Raw genomic sequence first — 19,464 nt, 5'->3', positions numbered from 1 at the left:
ACACACTCGCCCAGGTGACAAGGAACATGCACAGTCTTCAATGTCCATCACTTTAAACACAGCATTTGTACAATATCAACACAGGTTCCCAAAAGTCATAAATATCAGTGAGTACATTTAGCTGTCACTCCGGGGGGAACACTGTTACACCTCAGTGAAATGGGGAAATAAAACCAGCAAGGTGTGTCACAGCAGATTGTGTCATTGAGTATGCACATAATGCCACAGTTAGCATAATGCAAGTGAGGAGTGATCACACTTGAACTACATCATGCACTGCATGAGAGACACCAGCATGTACACCCCCTGGGACTCTCTCAAAACCACATTGCATGTCTGTTCCCCCAATACACAATGCCTGTTGTGAGACTCACACAAGAGCTGCACAGTCAAAGCTACTGCAGTCAGCACTCACCTGCTCCCCTGGTCTCCCATACAGCTTGCTGTACTGTGATAGGAGGGCATCCGGTAGGGCCTTGTTTTCCTCATCACTGAAGGATGGTGCCCTCTCCATGGTACACGACATGAGAGTCCAGGGAATGCAGAGACAGCAGCAGTGTGTCCCACTCCAATGTTGTGCAGGCAAGTGCTCTCTCACAGCCACACGGAGCCTTAAATCAGTGCTGCTGAGGGGCTTTCAGTCTCAGGAGTACAGTGTGATAGGCCAGATTCCTTTGCATCCTACATTTCATCCAATCCCTTTAAGCATAAGGCCCTGACACACATTGGCATGGTTCAAAATTTGAGCTTCAGCTCCACACAAAGTATGCAACATTGTATATTTTTGGCCAACTGACTTTTGCAGGACACCGGTAGCACACACTCAAATCTCAGTATCCATGACAACCAGCCTGCATTCAGGGCCTACAAGTCGTCCCCTTTGTGTCCCATAAGTATTTTTTGAGCTCCACACAGTGTACGGAGCGTTTTACATCGCGTATTGCACCATTTTAATAGTGATACGATGCGCACACGCGTGCATAATGTCAGGGTGCGCTTTGCTCGCGTATGCCATGATTACATTGCTGAAACGATGCGCAGGCATGCGCTGTAATGTCAGGGTACGCTTCGCTCGCGTATGGCACGATTACATTGGTGAAACGATGCGCACACGCATCTATTGTCGGGGTTCGCTTCGCTCGCGTATGGCACGATTACATTGGTGAAATGATGCGCACACACGCGCTGTAATGTCGGGGTATGCTTCGCTCATGTATGGCACGATTACATGGGTGAAACGATGCGCACACACGCATCTATTGTCGGGGTACGCTTTGCTCGCGTATGGCACGATTACATTGGTGAAACGATGCGCACACACGCGCTGTAATGTCGGGGTACGCTTCGCTCGCGTATGGCACAATTACATTGGTGAAACGATGCGCACACATGCGCTGTAATGTCGGGGTAAGCTTCGCTCGTGTATGGTACGATTACATTGGTGAAACGATGCGCACACACGCATCTATTGTCGGGGTACGCTTCGCTCGCGTATGGCACCATTACAATGGTGAAACGATGCGCACAAACGCGCTGTAATATCGAGGTACGCTGCGTTTCACAGGCTTGGTTTCTCAAGTATTTGTTAATGCAGGGGTACGGTGCTTTTCACACGCTCGCGTATGCCACCATTACAATAGTGATACGAGGCGCACACATGGCAAGGATGTAAGGGTACTGTTCTAACAAGGATGGGTAACACGTTAATATCATTTCATTCATACATGTAGAGTCCCTAGGTGTGGCAGGCAGTGAAAGAGCACAGGGCGTCCGATCCTGTTGCCCAATTGATGTATGCAGACCTGTCTACACCTATCACGTGTGATGGTGCACTATGTGCTACACATGACCTTAACACTTGTCACAGGAGTAGCATCATGCAGATGTGCAGATGTAGCCAAGCACGTCAACACTGGGATGGCGCAGTCATCACTACGGGCATCTGTCTCATGATGCCAGGAACGGGGGAAATTAGTCACTTGACATTTCACGCTCAGCATGACCCTATGTGACAATGTTTGTTGTGTGTCATGTCAAACATTGAGCCTGTTGTTTGTGTTATGTAAACTGCATCTGCTGTTTGTGCATCTAACATGGGTCTGTGTTGAGATGGGCTATGGTTTCACATGTATGCTCACCATGCCAAATGTACATTTATGGGGCTTATGTGTCTGATGGCCCCAGACATCATTTCTCCCAAGGCACACATGTGTGCATCCTGACAAGGGCAGAGTTTTTTTCTTCTCACATGCACAGCTTAATTTGTAAGTGTTTGTTATGTTCTTTTGCCATTCCATGTGTCCTGTGCATGTGTCTTGCAGTCAGCTGTCTGGATGGGTTGACAATCCTTCAACGGCAGGTTTGGTGACGTGTGTCACTACAGTGATATCTTGGGTTGTTCACACAGACCAGCAGCTAGTATCAGGGCATGTCTTGTTATTAGTGGAAAACAACAGGTGTATCTGGGCTTACGTTGTTGTGCCAGAAAAATGCCTATGTGTACTGGATGTATGTCACACGCCTGACTCCATATTCCAATTGACCATAGCTGATGTCGAGGGCACGTCCCAAACGATGTTCAGCCGTGTCTTGCGTGATGTGTTATCAGCAATGTTGCAGAATATAGATGAATTCATCAAATGTCCCACTCCTGAAGAGTGGAGAGATGTCAAGGGTGAATTATATGCCCTGGGAGGGATGCCACATGTCATTGGGTCCATTGATGGGACACATGTGGCTTTGGTGCCACCACAGGCTCAGGAACAGGCTTACCGCAACAGAAAACATTACCACTCAATAAATGCCCTGGTGGTGTGTCTTGCTAACATGCTGATTTCCCATGTTTTCCAGGGTCATGCCATGATGTATTCATCATGAGGCGTAGCAGGGTACCACAGATGATGCTGCAGCTGCGCAACAATCGGGCATGTCTTGTTGGTGGGTATACTCTGTGTGTCCTGTGTGTTTCAGTATCTTTTGCTCTGTCTGCATCTCATGAACCACTTATTTATATGATGTATTTTTGCAGGTGACTCAGGATATCCCAACATGCCATGGCTGATTACTCCTCTGTGCAACCCAAGAACAGCTGCAGATCAGCAGTACAATAATGCACATGGGCAGACCAGGCGGGTGATAGAGCGGACGTTTGAACACCTGAAGAGCCATTTCCGGTGTCTTGATAAGACCGGCGGATCCCTCCCATATGCCCCGGCCAAGGTCTGTAATATCTTCATCGTATGCTCAGGGCTTGAAAAATCCAAAAAATGGTACTAGTCCCGCAGGTCTAGTACCATGGAAAATCCCCTCGACCTGACTCCAACCCACTTGACCTCCGTCTCTGAAAACGGAGCAAAAGTGACAAGATAACAAGATTTAAAGGCATGTTTATTGCTAATTTCCTTTGTGAGCAATAAAAATGCCTTTAAATCGTGTTATCTTATTACTTTTGCTCTGTTTTTAAAGACAGAAGACAAAAGTTAGTTTGATTTCCTACTCGCCAGAAAGGGCGAGTAGGACCTAAAAATAGCTCGTCCACATCCATTCTCCCTCGCAAATGCGAGCGGGCGAGTGGATTTGTCGAGCCCTGATGCTGCATGCTGCACAACATGGCAGTTGAGAAGGCTGTGTGTCAGGCGAAGTCTTCCTCGGGGTCTGTCGTGAAGTAATAAGGACCCACCTCTCGATACCTCCAATTCCGAATGTAATTATTACACAGAATCTTGGAGTGATCAAGCGGGGGGGAAAAGGGAATTAGGAAGGGAACAGCAGGGAAGGAGATCTGAAAAGGAAAAGTTAGTAACAAAATGTCCAGAATCCAAAGTTGTCTAATGACCTTAAAACCCAAACTGGGAATTTTCTGGAACACAGGCCTCTAAAAATAACTCTCTTATGAATCCTAAAGACTTCTTGTTAATTTGCATTCATTAACCACACTACTATTCACAATGTTATTTATTCTCATTTCTTGTGAATAGCGACTGATTCTTCTTTCAAAGAAATAAAACCGCACTTTAGTAAATAAACTCCTTTACCAAAGTTTGAAGAGCAACCTCATAAACAATGTCACAATGCTGACTTTTACATAAGCTCCAGTAAACATCACCTTTTGGCCTTTTCGCCAAAATATCCCAATAAAGAATTGCGCCAAAATATTCTGCGATTGAAATAGAATTGTCGCGCCTTTAATTAGCTTTGCGCTCCTCAAAAAACATTATACAACCATTGCCAGCAATGAGATTCATTTTACAATTCAAAGTAAACATAAAGAGAGTCAGAATTTCTGTGCATTTAAAATCATCTATTGTTAATTAGCAGCCTAATTGACTCTTACTAATCAGGTAAATAAACCTTTAGATAATTTGCGCCATGAACACAGATTACTTATTCCCTACCTGTAGAGTACGACCTACTCTACTTCTCTGAAGGTCAATGCGTCCCCTCTGGACACTCAAAACGACTCCTCAAGTCAGGAATTCTGAAAACGGAGGAAGCTGGAAACTGCCACGCCCCCTGGGTCGATCACCGAAAGCCTCCGGAGATTTCTTCAGCCAAAAACAGGATCTGGAACAAAACAAGATGGGGAGCAAGGAGAACACACAGCCTCTCCCTAGAAACGACCAGAATAGTGAGCACAGAAGACAGGGCGCGGTCGCGTAGGTTAGCGTGCCTACGGCGCTCACGTACGCGACCAGTCTATGAAAGCTCACGCATTAGGCGGACGCTTTGCACATGCCAAACCTCACGCATTAGGCGGAACGTCAGAAAACAGCGTTTCAAGGAAAGGCAACCTACACAGACAGTCTAACAAGGGTGCAGGACAGATGCACAAGCAGGCCTAGAACATATCAGCCACCAACGCCCTCCTAAGGATGAGTGGTGCATTTTGCCACACGGGTACCCCCGAATGCTGAGTGGGGCGGGCCCTAGACCGCAAGCCACCCGAGCCCTGACACTGTGCCACTCATCCTGGATCCTGAGGAGCAGGAACATCCACCCATGGAGGATCAAGGTCTTGGTCACGATGCAAGTGATGAGGAGGGGGAGGATGATATCCGGAGTCAGCTCATACGCAACTTCTTCTCATAATGGTGAGTCACAGCAAAGGAGTGTGCAAGCTTGTAGCATTGAGTGGCATGTGTTGCAATGTGTGTATCCAGCTGACTGTATGCAAAGTCACTTTGATGTGTGTCTTAAAGTGTAACGCAAGTGCTGATGTCATGCAACACTAAAATGCACATTGACGTAGCTGATAGTTTATATGTGTACTACATTGTTTGTGTTATGTACCAGCCCATGTGTTTGGCAAATAATTGTAACAGTGAGCCCTTGTAAGTCTCTCATTCCCAGGTAGCTGTGCATGTTGTCTGTTTGTGTCATCTCAGAAATCCTGCTATTCCTCATGATGTTTGCAACGTGGGCATAATCAGCTTTTTTTGTGTTGTAATGGTTTGGGAAGGTGTGGGAACAGTTTCTGTGCATGTCGAAGTGCCATCCCTACATGTGTAGTCACCATGGATCACATTACATGTTGCACCACTCCCATGACGGGACAATCACCCTTCTTGACAGTCATCTGTAGTGGAGTATGGACACTGGTGAAGGCATCTATGTGTTTCAACCTTGACCCTAACACATTGCGTATTCCACGTGTTGTCATTGTGTAGGACATCACAACCACGGGCTCCATGGGCAATTGCAGCCTCACTGTGGGCAGCAGGATGTGTTTGGCTCATCCACTTCATCATGTGTGCCACTACAGTTTTATTTCCAAACAGCCATGTTGTGAAGGTGTGGGCCAGCGTATGTCCCACATGTACTGTCAAGTGTCCTGTGAGTCTGTTTGTATGGATGCATCGCCCCTTGTGCCAGTATGTCATGTCACTGTCACGTTGCTTTCTCAGGGCCAGTGAAGGACACAGCTTAGCAAGCCTTCTTGGTCAGTTGGTGTTAACTTTCTATTACCATGATGCCTGGAACGTTGTGCTTATAACGTCAAAACATTGTGCTGTAGCTTTTGTAAATGCTTTCGTTGCACCAGTCGGGTGACGTCAATCCCAGGCATGTCTTGTGGCGTGCTGCACATCCTGGTCAAGGTAGGGTTTGTTTTGTGACATTGCTCCTCATTACTCTCCGTTGATTTCCGGGCCAGCAGCTTGTGATGTTAGGCATTTCATAACCCTGTTGGACGAGACAATGCCTTTCTCTTGTGGGGCTTCCTTGTGTTTACATAAATCCCTCCCTCATCGGATATTCTTCTTGAGGCTCTTGCGGTAGATGTATCATTTCCCTTCTTGACCCTCACTGATTGCCAGGGATAACTACAGAATGTTGCCTTTGTGTGATTACCACTGCATCGCCTTAGTTTTATTTTACATAGGAACCTTATACATACACTGTGAGCACCTTTGATCATGCATGGCTCTAATTGCAGTGAAGCAGCCTGCACAGTCTTGTACACCCTACATTTTGGGACTAAATATCTGCTACCTTTTATGTGTCATTGTCAAAACATCGTAACTTGAATGATTTTAATTAATGTGATGCCAAGTATGATACAGTGGCTGTTGTTTTCCTTAACAGTTACAGTACAGGTCCTGAGGTATTCTGTGAATCAGTGGCAAGATGTTTTGAATGCTTATGCTTATTTACCTTTGTTTCAGATCTCCCTCCCTCCTGTTCCCTTCCTTCCCTTCTCTCGCCTGACCACCCTTTGGAGTCAGTAATTTACACTCTGACCGAGGGGCCATCGGGAGGTGGACCAGTATGATCATCGCACCTTTATGAAGAATCAAGGAACCTTCAGTCCCAGACAGTTGTGCTCAACACATTGTCTCTCCAGCATTACAGGTAAACTCCTTGCATGACTGTTATTTCCTTCTGAGCAATGGGACTGGACATGGACATTGGCTGAAGCAGCATGGCCTCCACACATACGTTATCCAATTGTAATGCAAATGTGTCCCGTACAGTACAACATGCAGCATAATTGTTGCGGCAGATCTATTGCCAGTTTGCAAGTATCATCTAGGACATATTTTACAAAGATTGTGCATATGGGAGTATGTGTACTATGGCAACATGCATGGTGTTCTTCATAGCTAATGATCCAAATTGTGCATGAAGTACATGGTTGTGTATGTATTGGTGGATTGATACACACAACGGCCAGCCCACACCTGCTGACGCTGTGTGTCCTGTGCGCAGGTTGGCCTTTTGGTGGCTGATCATGTGCCCGTCATTTATGGTGATTGTTGTTCCATTTTAGTTCTGTGAGCCTTTAGTAACCAGACACTCCTTTCTTTCCATACACGGCTTACATCGTGCCTTTCAATCCGCTTGTTTAACCCAACACAATTAGCTCACTCATGAGCCAGAACACCATATGGGCTACCCCCATGCAAATAAATCAACTGATATCTGAGAGTCTGCTTTCAATTTCTAAAAAAACCAACAATATTTTCCACTTTTAAATCAACGTTCATATCCTGCCGACTACGCCAAATTGTAATGACCTACTTCTCTGTATGTTTTGGTGCTTCTGTCAGTCACCATGGAAAGATATCTGTAAACCCACATCCAAATATGGCTGGCGTTGTCTTTCAGACACCGCCACCATATAGAGCCCTTTTCCGCCTGGTCGACATGTCGACCGGGCGGAAAAGCGGTGGACGGTCTGCCACGGACCCCCCAGACTTTATAATATGGCGGGGGGGTCATTACTGCATCTGTAAACCCACATCCAAATATGGCTGGCGGTGTCTTTCAGACACTGCCACAATAGAGAACCCTTTTCCGCCCGGTCGACGGCGGACGGTCTTTCCGTCCGCCGCAGACCCCCCAGCCATTATAATATGGTGGTGGGTCATTACTGCAGGGATGGTGGGCGGATTGCCCTGCCAGGCCGGCGGTGGTTACCGCCGGCCTGGCGGGGGTGATCGGCCGCCATCCTAATGGGGCCCTTAGTATCAGGCAAAGAAGGGTGTCTAAGAGTTCAAAGTGTAACAGGGTCTGGTCAGTTTGTGAGGATTTTCCTATCTCATTCAAAAACAGATCAGATTGTAAAAGGTGCCGCCATTCTTTTCAGCATGATTGGAGGGCCAGTATGCCAGATGCAGGTTTGGCAGGATTTCACATTAATGGGGGAGAGGACGGGGGCAGGGGCGCAAGGAGTTTTAGTTTTCAGGCATATGGACAAAATATGAGTAACATCAGGGCAGGTGTTGTCAGTCATGAAGAAAATTCTACAGGCTGTGGAGGAAAATCCGATTAACTTTGGCACTCATCCGTTCCGGATTGGAGTGGCATCTGAAACAGCTAGATTGAGTTCCTCAATACAAGAAGTTAGGAAACTGGGATGGTGGTCATTGGACTGTACAATACATCAGAAAGTTGGACAGCCTTTGAATTCCTATGGCTAATTTTTGTTTTTAATTGCAGGTTGTAGTGCAGGTCCGATGGAGTTTGCTTTGTTCATTTGGATAGTTGGGCACTTCTTCATAAAATGGGCGGCGAAACATGCAGGGAAAAGACCTTATGGAAGAAATATGGGTTTTCGTTTTGAGACATACAAATTGATAAGTGGGGTTGGGGGCAGATGACATGGGGACAGTTGCTGCCTAGTCCATCAAATTTGGTTCTGTTCGACATTGCCCTGATGTTTTGGCTATTCACATGGGAGAAAACGATTTAGTGCAGGAATCCGGCCTGGGTATTTTGAAAGAGGTGAAAAAATGATCTTGATTTGAGAAAGAAATATTGGGCGTGCACCCAGGTCATTTGCACATCATTTATTTCTAGGCATGTGTGGCATAGGGCTGTGAAATATTTAGCTACAGAGAAGGCCCGTAGGAAGGTGAAAACAGAGGTGCAATGTTTTTGCACAGCTCGGGAATCAGGCTGTATCCCTCACTCAGATATAAAGAAGGAGGATTTTGATTTTTTTCGTCAGGATGGGGTGCATCTTTCTTTTATGGGGAACAAGCTTTACTTATTAGAAATTACAAATACTTTAACGAGATGGTTAACAAAGTCAGGTTGGTGTGAAGGCTATTGTGGCAACAGCCAAGTTATGCTTAAAGTTTGACAATAGTTTGTGCGGTTGTTTGGGAGACAGCCCCTCCCACCACCCGTCTACTCCCCAATTTTTCTGGTTTCACTCCATTTCTGCAAATTCTATGCAGAGTACAATGCGGGACAGGAAAAATGACTAGTCCAATTTTTTCCTGAAGGCAGTGATGGAGCAGGGGAGAGACAGCAAAAATGTGCAGCCCTTGTAAAGTTAATCTCTCATAACCTTAATAATACTAATGGAGTGAAGCATGTAAACTGATCAGTGAAGTGCACGAAAATCGACACAACACGTGGGAAAAACTAATTGCTGTTTTGCTGAAATAAATATATTAACAAAAACAAGTGAGTCATACTAATATAGAGCTGTAATATAGCTTTAACTGAATACATTAGTGTATTTGTGCTTATATTAGAAGTTCTTTTGTGGCAATAAAGAATGCAGTTAGTGGGTAAAATGACGCTTATTGGTGTGCTTTTGCTAGCTAACATCTAATGGGGAAAATTAGAATAGTGGAGGGAGGTAAACAGAAGGGCTGAAATTCTAAATCTAATTTCTGTTATGATTATTTTCGCATTAGTTCCCATTGAGGCCTGCGCGGCCTAGTCTGAGGATGACAGTTTAAGTGAAATGAGAAAAAAATGCTGAAAGATTGCCCCCCACACATGCGCGATGAATATGAGAAGTGCGAGTGGATGGCCTATGCTCGGAAACAGAGATGTCAAGGTCAGCTTGGCCTATGAGCGAGAAGTGGTAAAGGGTGCCGCAATCTAAAAGCCTGGGAAAGGAAGTTGAAAAATTATTATTATGAACAAATGATACATGGAATGAACAACAAGTACAAATTTTAAGAATGACATTGTGAGAAGGCCTTGGGAATGACAAGGCAGAATCTTGAACTGGTTTGAACAAGGAGTACATGAGGTGATCATCACCACCCCTCTGATGGACCAAGCAGAAATGACTGTGGACCCTAAAAGTTTTAAATGTTGAGTTAGATAGTTAGAAAAGAGTATAAAAGAGCTTGCATGAAAGAGAGAAAAAGTTGGCTCCGTGGATTTTATTTTGAACCACGACATGCTGTCCGTTTGAACAATTTTATGGTGCTAGATACTTTCAAATATTTTTGGACTTTAACTTTGATGGAGCAGAGAAGATGATTGATTGCAGAGATTCTATGACGGAAGGGATTCTATGACGGAAGGGAGGCATTGAGGAGAATAGAAAGTCAGACAGTTTGGGAACCTGTCATTTGCCTATGACAGATTGGTAATATGCTGTTCTAAATTTTACTTTTAACATGTACTAAATAAATGTTTTGGGTTGTGCTTGTCTAAAAGAAAATGCTAATTTCTTTCCTAAATGAAAAGTAGATAAACTATTGAAAATATAAACTCGAGTCTGTTTTATTCTTATTTTTAATAAAAGTCATGACAGAATCTAATGTTAAAGTTATGAGAATACTGTGATTGAGCTGGTCCTAATCGCCATCAACTGACTTCTACTAGCTGGTCCATTGACTAAATAGTGCAGTACCTTGATGGTTTATCTTCTTATAACAGGTTAGATGATTTCCGAAATATATATATATTGTATAGAATATAGAACTCAGGTTAATGATGTACCCCGCTATCCAGCAGCTCGCCTTGTTTGTCACTGATTCAGGGACAGTGTGGTGTGTGAATGTGTGACTCGTGGTGCTATGGGCCCACCCATGAGTAGAAATGAGTTTGTTCCTGAATTAAATGTGATGAGTTTGAGGGTGTGTTAGAAAGTTCAGCTGCATCAGATTTCTTGGTAGCAGAGGTCTTGTTGCTATAGGTCAGTTTGGAGATTATTAATGTTTTATGTTTAACACTATATGTTCAGTTTGTATTATGTTGTATGTAGTCGGAATCTAAAGACTTCCGGGAAGTAGGAAGTTGGTTGCCCTGTATGTAGGCAGGGGAAAATGTGTGGTAAGAGAAGTCGCACAGTGCATTGTCTGATTTCAAAGTGGCAACATCGTCGTGTGTTATCTTTAGGGACATTTTGCGTGGGAAAGTGGTGAATGTATAGCGAAGGCAACCTGTGAAATCTCAACCTTAAAAACAGGAATACATTGTGAACTCTGAATTACGCTTATCCCTGGGAGAGTAATAGGTTTTTCCCTAAGCTTGTAAGAAGGGTAAGGTAGAGGGAAGTGCTACTTTATCGGCAAAACGAAATTCTGTGATAGGGAAGAGGTAAGCGCTGTCTACTGGAAATACAGAATTCTTGAAAGTTTGGACAAACTATCTCTTTGGTTTTAGTGAAACAGACAATGAAAATGTGTTTTATGTAGTTACTAACGGATTTGATTAATGAAAATGTTAGAAAAAAGGTTTGCCGATAAATTTTGTAAAGGAGGGGTCAGCAGAAGCAGGAGTGAAGCTGACATCAGCACTGGGATAGGTCCACGTGCCTGTGACATATACAGTTCTGATTGGTGCGTAAGTGTGAGATGCGCTGGAATAGGTCAGTAAGATTGTGACATAGACTGCTCTGATTGGTGCGTTAGTGTGAGACGCGCTGGGATAGGACAGAATATCGATATGGATTGAAAGGAAGTATATGATCGTATTGAAGGAAAAATCTGTGAAAATGGATTACTATTATGAACAGTACAGGGAGAAACCTTCATGGTTTAAGAAACTCAAGAATTTCTTTAGGAAGGACAAAGAAATAGTTACGAGAGAGGGAAAAATATTTCCTCCACCGAAAACGCCAGCATCATATATGATGACAAAATATGGCTACCATACTTGTATATGGTTGGAAAATTGGGTGAAATAAACAAAAAACAATGGGGTATTGACATTTCCAGAAATGGGTTCGTTTAGCACAGCAGTGTTACGAAACTTGAGAGAAATAATTAAGAAACTTGAGCCGAGACCTAAACCAACACAATTTGAAGCTTTAATGGAATGGGAAGATGAGATGTATCAAAAAGAAAAAGAGAGATTCTAAGATATAAGAGAAAGTCGAGGCAGTTCGAGAGGATTATGGGGAACTACTCATGAGAGTAGAATGAAAAGATGGAGGTGTGCTCATATGTGGGATGGTATGTAGCCAATGCGAACAATGGATGAAACTGTAGGGAGAAAATGTACAGAGAATTGAAAACATCAGATATCAGAGAAGAGTGGGTGTGGAATGAGTGATAAGGAGGAAGAGGTGCTGGAGAGCATTCTATATAGGAGACCCCCTCCATACCAACCAACTTCTGCAGTGGTGACACCAAATGCACCACCAATGGAGAGTGGAATAACAGAACCCCAAACCAACATTTAGAAGTAAAAAGTGTTCATGAAAAGCAAGAGTTAGTACAGTTTGAAAATTCAAGTAACGCAGAAATAGAGAAATCAACAAAAGAACTGGCTGAGAAAATTAAAGAATTAGCTAAAAATGTAGAAGCTGTAACCGTACCAGTAACTATAGGTCTATAGGAACTATAGGTCCTGTCATACCGGTTTTTCAAAATCAGAAAAAAGATAACTAATGTTCATGTGTAAAAGTATAACATGGAGAGCTAAAAATCTACATGATAAATTAGAAGAAACAGCGAATGAATTAGGGATAGAATTTGCAAAAATAAAATTATTACAGAAAGCTTACCGAGTGGATTTCACTGAAAAGGACATAGATAATTTGAATACAACAGGAAGATTAACTCAGATAAAAAAATTAATTGTATTACTAAGAAAATGGGGAGATGTAGATTGATGGAGAAGTAGGTGGATAAAGTAAAAGGAAGAGGCCAATGGAAAAATATCCTTAGCTTTCCCAGTTAAAGAAAAAGAATCAGTAGAAGCAACAGAATATCCCATGAGAGAAATACCAGGAGGATAATATGTACATGTCCCATGGAGTAGACAGGATATATTGTCATTTACAAATGATTTTCCAAGATTACGAGCAAAACCTGTAGAATGGTATAGACAATTAGACAGGTTTGTAAAAGTTTCAAAAGTGTTGTGGGAAGATTTAGACGGGTTGTTTGACATAGTTGTACCTGCAGATTTATGGACTGAATGCAAAATTACTATTGATTGGCGAAAAGAAGAATATCCAAGAGATGCAAAAACAGGTGCTCCAAGTCCAGAGGTAATGAGAAAATGTGATCAAGTCATAACATTTTTGAAAAATAAAATTCCACCAAAAGAAACGGATTGGTTAAAATTAATAGGACTACACAAGAACCTAAAGAATCTGTACATGCTTATTATGAAAGATTGCTTCTAGTTTTCAAACAATATACTGGATATGAAAATCTTAGTGAGAAAGATATGAGTCAATTTGTATATAGGTTCGTGTTTGGGTTGAGACCTGAAATAGGAGAAATGTTAAGACACCACATGATGTGTTGGCAGTCCAGTTTCTGCAACTTTTATCTAGTGCACGTGTAACATTTCATGTAGCAAGTTTCCTAGTTGCGGGTGTTCGTATTAATAAGAAGCGCTTTAATTTACGGCACAGCCCTATTACGATTTAATCATGTCAGCGGCATTGGTGCCTTCCTAATCTTGGAGCTAACTGTCTAATGGAAGTTTTTAAACTGTTTTATCGAACTCATGAGATATGTTCATTTTAACCTTGACATGTTATTTATATTTATTCCTTATTTTTGCAATTGGATGTACTGTTATATCATATTTGCTGTGCTTATATGTATTTTGTGTCTTTTTTTGATTTTTATTAATCGAATAAAAGTGATTGACTGACTGGCAGTCCAGTTCTGTAGATGAAATTTTGAGATATGCAAAATATTGTAGTGATGATATCAAAGCTAGGCAGCGTAAGCTTAAGGAAAAAGAAATGTGGGCACAAGTAAAAGTTGCAGAACAACAAGAAGCACAATTGATTAATCAAACTAATGATATGGGTCAGACAACATTGAAAAATAATATGAGTAAAGGAAAAGGACAAATGAATATAGATGAAGCTAAAAAGAAAGGGCCATGTCATAATTGCGGAAAGATAGGGCATTGAAAGAACAAGTGTAAGTTATCCCCAAAAGTTAATCCTGAAAATAAATCATTAAATCCACAGGTGAAGAATGAGGTAAACCAACAATCACCAAAGCAACAGCTAGTCACAAAGCAGAGTCAGGTGCCATTACCACCTCTCCCACAGAGTGTTAATCTTCAGAAATACAGTACAGACACAGGATTCTACGGAGGAGAGCAAGTAAAAAGATTGCCGCGTGTGTCCGCTGTTCCGCAGTATTGGTTGAGATCAGATGGAAACTAGTCCGATGAAAGTTACTGACGGTGCCTAGGAGAGGAAGTGGAGTGCATGCTTGGCGCAACTCTGGAGGTAGATCAATCTGGTCCTTTTGTGAATAGAAAGGTGAATGGTGTAAATGTTAATTTCCTAGTGGACACAGGTGCTACCCGTTTTACTGTTAGATCAGTAGAAATTCAAAGCCTTCCTCTCTCTGGAGCTGTTATCCAAGTTGTAGGTGTAACAAATAGACATATTAAAACCCCACTAACACAGCCTGTAGAAGTGGAAATTGGCTCTTTTAAAGAAATGCATTGCTTTGTAGTATTTTACAGCAGTCCTGTAAATGTGCTTAGACGTGACATGCTCTGCAAGATGAATTGTGCCATTTATTGTATTTAAGAAAGATAAATAAAATAGTTGTCCCATGTTGTCCAATTGTACCAAATCCAGCTGTGATACTATATCAAATTCTCTTCAGTGTGATGAACAAAATCTAGGAACTATGTGTAGTGCAGTGGTGTTAGCTCTCTCGAGGGAACTATCCAGGTACTCAGCCAGGAGAGGAGTGATTCAAAAATCCAGTGGAACCCTCTCTTGCCCCCTCGTACGACCATGAGGCATAGTATTGCCTTTTGAAAAATATCCTTTGAATGTAATACATTATTGAATGTCGTATGTATTATTCTCCTTATGCTTATTAGACAGCATTTATAAATTATTTTTCACTGCTCCTTTTGGAGTGGTACACACAGGGCTGGTCCCTGTGGCGTCCTGAAGAAGAGCAGTGGGGGAAGCTCGAAACATGTTGACCCTCTACTAGGACCCCTGATTCATTATAACCAGGCAACCTAGAGACCCACCCCGTTTTTACTATATCAGCTAGGAGCCAGCATAAAGTTAATTTCGCCCACTAGTTAGATATTTTTAAGTCACCCAATCCACATACACCACTGCACTACACATAGTTCCTCACTCTAGTGCTCCTACGTATTTTCAAAAGTCGCAGCACGCCTCAACCCACAGCGGGTTGGGATGGCTCCTACGATGAAGCATGTCACCGCGGGGAAACCGCGGTGAGTGAGGGGACTCAAGAAAGGACATTTTTCCTTTCATTTCTAGATTTCGTTCATCACACTGAAGAAAATCTACCTCCACTGCTAGGTTCTTTATCCGTGATCTTGGATTTTGTATGTCTACAACTAGAATTGGAGGGTGAACCTAGCATTTCCCTCTACCTCCCCCCGTCTTTTGAATTTGAAACTATATCAATATAGCAGCGCCTTGAGACCCTACTGGGTGAGTAGCGCGCTATACAAATTACTGATTGATTGATTGATCAAATTCCACATAACGCAGAATGTACACAGTTATTGATTTGTGTAATGCATTTTTTACAGTTCCACTGCACACTGACAGCCAGACAATATTTGCCTTTTAGTTTGGCAAGCGTATTTTGGCATGGGGCCGAATTCCTCAAGGGTATACTGAAAGTCCTTCTAATTTCAATCAGATACTGAAGAAATCATTGGAAAGTCTGAACATGCCAGAAAAATCTGTTCTGGTTCAATATATTGATGACCTATTAGTGGCATCATAGACCAAAGAAGCTTGTATTTCTGATACGATTGCATTGTTTTTTTTTGTTGTTTTTTTTTCGCCAGGTCCTGGGGCGGGATGAGCGGTCCACCCACTGTACCGTGCACGTCACGGGCGAATGGTCGGACAAGAACCGGGCCTGATGTGTGACCGATAAAACAAGGGATGCGCCAATGTTAGCCGCAAGGACCCTGTCGAGCCTGCTATGCGTGTTATGCGTGGGGGTATAACATGTGTAGAGCTTCAGTCCCGGATTGCCGAGGTGCCAGACATCTACAGCACCCAAATTATCCATCACCTCCCGGAGTCGTGTCGTCATCCGAGGCTTCGTACCCGTCCGGGGCGGATGCCTGTCCAGTTGTGGATCCAGTACACAATTAAAATCTCCAAACCAGAGGAGGGGGGCATCCAGGTCCGTCGCTATAAGCTCCTGCAGGCCGGTAAAGAAACTCGGGTCATCTATGTTAGGTGCATAAGAATTCACCAGCAGGAAGTCCCTCCCATCCAGTTTCACACGTATAAGAACATATCTGCCCTCAACATCAGCTTCAACATACTGGACTGCTAGGGGAACCCCTGGAGCCACCCAGATCAGGACCCCCCTAGCATAGGTAGAAAAGGAGGAATGAAACACCTGACCCCTCCACTTCCTTGCCAATTTAAGAGCACCCTCCTCATTCATATGTGTTTCCTGCAGGCAGGCCACTGATACTCCATGCCGACGAAGGAAGGATAGCACCCTGTGCCGCTTGGAGCAAGTACCCAGGCCACGCACGTTCCTAGTTAAAAATTTGAATCCCATAAGCGTTGGTCCTGCCCATCCGGGCACCCAAGTGGAACCTCTGTAAACAGCCCCCTAGGGGTGCAAACCGTAGTACACACTATGCCAAAAACAAATACCCCCCCAACTTCCCCCAACCCCACAATACCCGCAACCCCTCAGCCCCTGAAACAGTCCCCCCCTCTTCCCCACCCATGAGCAGAAATGACTCCACAGGAAAACACACCATCCCAGTCATCCCAAGCCAGCGCCAACCAAAAACAATAAGACGCAACACCCCATCAGAACCAGTCTCCCCCCCCCACCCGCGAGCAAAAGGACAGCAACAACCAAGAACGCTACCCTGCCCTTCCCCTGCCAGTGCCAGGACGTGCACAGCCACCCCATACACCACACACCCCCCACAGTCACACACAACCAACCAAAACCACCCACCCTCCCCCCAACTCCCCGAGGACCCAATGTTCCAGGACAGTCTCTGGGAATGTTCATGAAAGTCAGTTCCAATGCAGGGCGACGGTACGCCATAAACTCTTGGACCTCGCACCACATCGCCTCGGCCAACCCGGCATCCATCCTCTGTACAGCCCACCAACAAGGGCTCCCAGCTCCAGGCAGCGACAGCACTGGGCAGGGAAAAACCAGGAGAGGCGACTTACCCAACCCCCCAGGGCAACAACACTATAACTAGACAGTACCTCATAGCAGAGTTCACTCAGGCCGTGTTTCGGAGAGGGCAGTTTCCGGCACCACCGGGGGAGCAGAGTGTACATCCAGTAAGGTTTCCTGCAAGGTATCTGGGTCCAGGATCTCACCAGGTGCAGGGGCCTCAGGTGACTCCGGAGCGGCCCCCGCCGTCGATGGCCTCACGTGTAGCGCCCCATCCTCGCCTACGGTAATCCGGGGCTCAGGAGAACCCCGGGATCCAGACCTGCGTCTCCCTCTGCCTCGACGGCGCCTCTGGGGGCGGGTCCGCCAGGTCTCGCGGGGGCCACCTCTCTAACCAGGCGGTTGGTCGTCTCCCCGAATCTCGAACCACTCCCACACCCCTATCGGGGACTCGAAGAAGTGAGCGCGTCCTTGGGAGAGCACCTTGAGTTTGGCTGGGTAAAGGAGCATGTATTGTAGCTTCATGTCCCGAAGCTTCCGCTTGACTCCCAGGAAGGACTTCCGTTGCTCCTGCACCTGTTGAGTATAGTCAGGGTAGATGGAGACTCGACTATTTTCAATGGTGATGGACTCCATCTCTCTCGCGGCCCGCAGGATACAATCGCGATCCTTATAATTCAGGATCTTTGCAATGATGGCTCTAGGTGACTCGCCTGGGCGTGGAGGGGGGACCAGGGCCCTGTGTGCCCTCTCGATGACAAAGACACTGGACAGTCCGGTCGGGCATAGCTGGGTACGGATCCACGTCTCCAAGAAGCGTTCAGCGTTTCCCGCCTCAAGGCGCTCCGGCACGCCCAGGACCCTGATGTTGCTCCGACGGGCCCTGCCTTCTGCATCCTCCGCTCTTCTCTCGAGCGCACGGGTAGTGAACGTCAGGTGCGCGACCGACTTCTGCAGGGAGGCCACTTCAGTTTGCAGTTGTACGATGTTGCCCTCCGCGTCCGAGACCTTGTCCGCCACCTTGCGGAGATCCGTCCGGAGGAGGTTTACATCGATCGACACAGTCTCGATCTGCCTCTCCAAAGCAGAATGGGATCCCTGGATCGCTTTCAGGATCTCCGCTCGGGAGGGTTCATGCGGTTCGTCGCCCCCATCTTCCGGTCCCGTCTGCCGCATGATCCTCTGTGACGGCAGTCTCGGGGTGGTATACTGCACAATGGTGTTGGGTTGGGAGGATTTCGCAGTCCTATCCTTGCGGGTCGTCATCCCGGGAGGCAGTCCGGGAGCCCCCCCGAGGCGTCGAAGCTAGGACTCGCCTGGTCCCAACGGTCAGGCACCGGTGGAGGGGACGATTCAGTAGGGTGCACCAGGCAAATCCGGCCTAAGCGACGACCCCCACCACTAGCAAAGAGAGAGCGGGACAACCAGCGGGCAAGATGCACTCACCGAGCCGGTCGGGAGGACCTCAAAGAATCGTAGCAAAAGCAGGCCACCGCCAACCAGCACACCTCAGGCGCACCCTCTCCAGGGCCAGGTGCAACAGCGTGATTTCCAAGTCCCCTGGGGTAGCCCAGTCCAAGCTCCAGCACCACACAGGGGAGGGGCCGCTCCGGCAGTCGGGGAGAACAGCACGCAGTTGATGTGGGGGCCCCAAGTCGCCCGTGTCCCTAAGAAGTCGACACAGCAGGACGCCACGAGGCACAGCGCCAGTGCAATTTCCACTTGGGATGGTCTCTGGAGCCCTCCGCAGTAGGGACGGAGGGGCAAACGCCACAGCTGCAGGGAAACCACAGGGGATAGGCCGCACAGGCCGCACCGGCTCCCAGTGCAAATGCGGGCCTTAATGCCACCAGGTCCGGCAATCAGAGTCCAGCACTCGGCCACTTCACCATTTCAGGCCCCCAGGAGTCGCGTAGGGCCCCAGGCCCCAGGGGAAACACTCACCCTGAGCCGCTCTCCGCCGCCGGGAGCTCCGGTTTAGAATAGGTCCGGTGGGGGGAGGGGCCAGCACCTCAACCTCCTGCACAGGTCCGCGGGAGTCACCGGACCCCAGCTCGGCCCTCCACTGGCCTCACAGGACGTCCACTACAGGTCTCCGACCGTCGGGCGGTCCGCCGTGGACTCGAGCACTGCCCCAGCCAGGATACTTCTGCAGGAAGCG

The sequence above is a fragment of the Lissotriton helveticus genome, chromosome 11, assembly GCF_964261635.1.
Source record: "Lissotriton helveticus chromosome 11, aLisHel1.1, whole genome shotgun sequence".
In the NCBI taxonomy this organism is placed as follows: Eukaryota; Metazoa; Chordata; class Amphibia; order Caudata; family Salamandridae; genus Lissotriton; species Lissotriton helveticus.
Note: the sequence above shows the minus strand (reverse complement) of the source record.